Genomic DNA, 2,500 nt, shown 5'->3' on the forward strand with positions numbered 1-2,500 from the left:
GGCCAGCCCAACCGGAGAGAGAGAGGAATCGCTCGCCGCTCAGAGTCCTGCTCGGAGAATCCCAAAGCGGGTCTTATTGAGTTTGCCCCGTGCGCCAGTTAGGGGGGCCCGGTTCGGAACGCGGCCGGCCTTCTGGAACCCCGGGTCGGCCACGGCGGCCGAATCCAACCTCATCGGGCCTTCCGCCCTGGATCCCCCGGCCCGGGGGAAGGGGGACTCCGGCGCCCAAGTCCAAAGCAACAGCTTGGTCAGGGGTGGAAAGCGATATCCAGAATTGGCCACCGGGGGGCGCTCGCTCCCTACCAGCCTGCCCGGCCTGCTGGGACCCCTAACGGCGGGTTCCCCGGTGGTCGGGGAGGTCCCTGGGCCTTTTTCCCAGGTTTGGCCCCCGGGGGCCCCTAGCTCCGGAGGTCCCCCGGCCTGCGGGGACCCTCACGGCGGGTTCCCCGGTGGTCGGGGAGGTCCCTGGGCCTTTTTCCCAGGTTTGGCCCCCGGGGGCCCCTAGCTCCGGAGGTCCCCCGGCCTGCGGGGACCCTCACGGCGGGTTCCCCGGTGGTCGGGGAGGTCCCTGGGCCTTTTTCCCAGGTTTGGCCCCCGGGGGCCCCTGGCTCCGGAGGTCCCCCGGCCTGCGGGGACCCTCACGGCGGGTTCCCCGGTGGTCGGGGAGGTCCCTGGGCCTTTTTCCCAGGTTTGGCCCCCGGGGGCCCCTGGCTCCGGAGGTCCCCCGGCCTGCGGGGACCCTCACGGCGGGTTCCCCGGTGGTCGGGGAGGTCCCTGGGCCTTTTTCCCAGGTTTGGCCCCCGGGGGCCCCTAGCTCCGGAGGTCCCCCGGCCTGCGGGGACCCTCACGGCGGGTTCCCCGGTGGTCGGGGAGGTCCCTGGGCCTTTTTCCCAGGTTTGGCCCCCGGGGGCCCCTAGCTCCGGAGGTCCCCCGGCCTGCGGGGACCCTCACGGCGGGTTCCCCGGTGGTCGGGGAGGTCCCTGGGCCTTTTTCCCAAGTTTGGCCCCCGGGGCCCCTGGCTCCGGGGGTCCCCCGGCCTGCGGGGACCCTCCCGGCGGGTTCCCCGGTGGTCGGGGAGGTCCCTGGGCCTTTTTCCCAAATTTGGCCCCCGGGGCCCCTGGCTCCGGGGGTCCCCCGGCCTGCGGGGACCCTCCCGGCGGGTTCCCCGGTGGTCGGGGAGGTCCCTGGGCCTTTTTCCCAGATTTGGCCCCCGGGGCCCCTGGCTCCGGGGGTCCCCCGGCCGGCGGGGGGCCTCCCGGCGGGTTCCCCTGTGCTCGGGGTGGTCCCTGGGCCTGTTTCCCAGATTCGGCCCCCGGGGGGCGCTCACTGCCTGCGGTCCTGCCCGGCTTGTGCCCCTTGGTCTTTGAGTCTTTGGGGCATCACCCCTGCAAGGCATTTGGGTTGAATTGCCTAAGACTCCCCCCCGGCCAGCCCAACCGGAGAGAGAGAGGAATCGCTCGCCGCTCAGAGTCCTGCTCGGAGAATCCCAAAGCGGGTCTTATTGAGTTTGCCCCGTGCGCCAGTTAGGGGGGCCTGGTTCGGAACGCGGCCGGCCTTCTGGAACCCCGGGTCGGCCACGGCGGCCGAATCCAACCTCATCGGGCCTTCCGCCCTGGATCCCCCGGCCCGGGGGCAGCCAGACGCGGAAGTACAAACCGACAGCTTGGCCGGGAGTGAGAAAAACTGCTGCGAGTGCCTGGGAGAAGGTGCCTCTGCGCGGCTGGCTCCGTCGCGGACTCGGGGAGAAGCCTGCCGCTGCAGCTGCAACTCACCCTCACCCTAACCCTAACCCTAACCCTAAGTCCGACGTGCAAGTACAAACCGGCAGCTTGGCAGCGGGTGGAAAACGACAGCTTTTCCCTAACCCTAACCCTAACCCTCACCACTTCGGCCAGGGTTCCCTAACCCCGACCCTAACCCTAACCCTAACCCTAAACCCTAACCCTAACCCTAACCCTAACCCTAAACCCTAACCCTAACCCTAAACCCTAACCCTAACCCTAACCCTAACCCTAACCCTAACCCTCACCACTTCGGCCAGGGTTCCCTAACCCTAACCGCAACCCTGGATCCCCCGGGCCCGGGGGCTTCCGACGTGGAAGTACAAACCGGCAGCTTGGCAGCGGGTGGAAAACGACAGCTTTTCCCTAACCCTAACCCTAACCCTAACCCTAACCCTAACCCTAACCATGGATCCCCCGGCCCGGGGGCTTCCGACGTGGTAGTACAAACCGGCAGCTTGGCAGCGGGTGGAAAACGACAGCTTTTCCCTAACCCTAACCCTAACCCTAACCCTAACCCTAACCCTAACCCTAACCCTAACCCTCACCACTTCGGCCAGGGCTGCCTAACCCTAACCCTAACCCTCACCACTTCGGCCAGGGCTGCCTAACCCCAACCCTAACCCTGGATCCCCCGGGCCCGGGGGCTTCCGACGTGGAAGTACAAACCGGCAGCTTGGCAGCGGGTGGAAAACGACAGCTTTTCCCTAACCCTAACC

Source organism: Mixophyes fleayi, chromosome 2, assembly GCF_038048845.1.
Source record: "Mixophyes fleayi isolate aMixFle1 chromosome 2, aMixFle1.hap1, whole genome shotgun sequence".
Classification (NCBI taxonomy): domain Eukaryota; kingdom Metazoa; phylum Chordata; class Amphibia; order Anura; family Limnodynastidae; genus Mixophyes; species Mixophyes fleayi.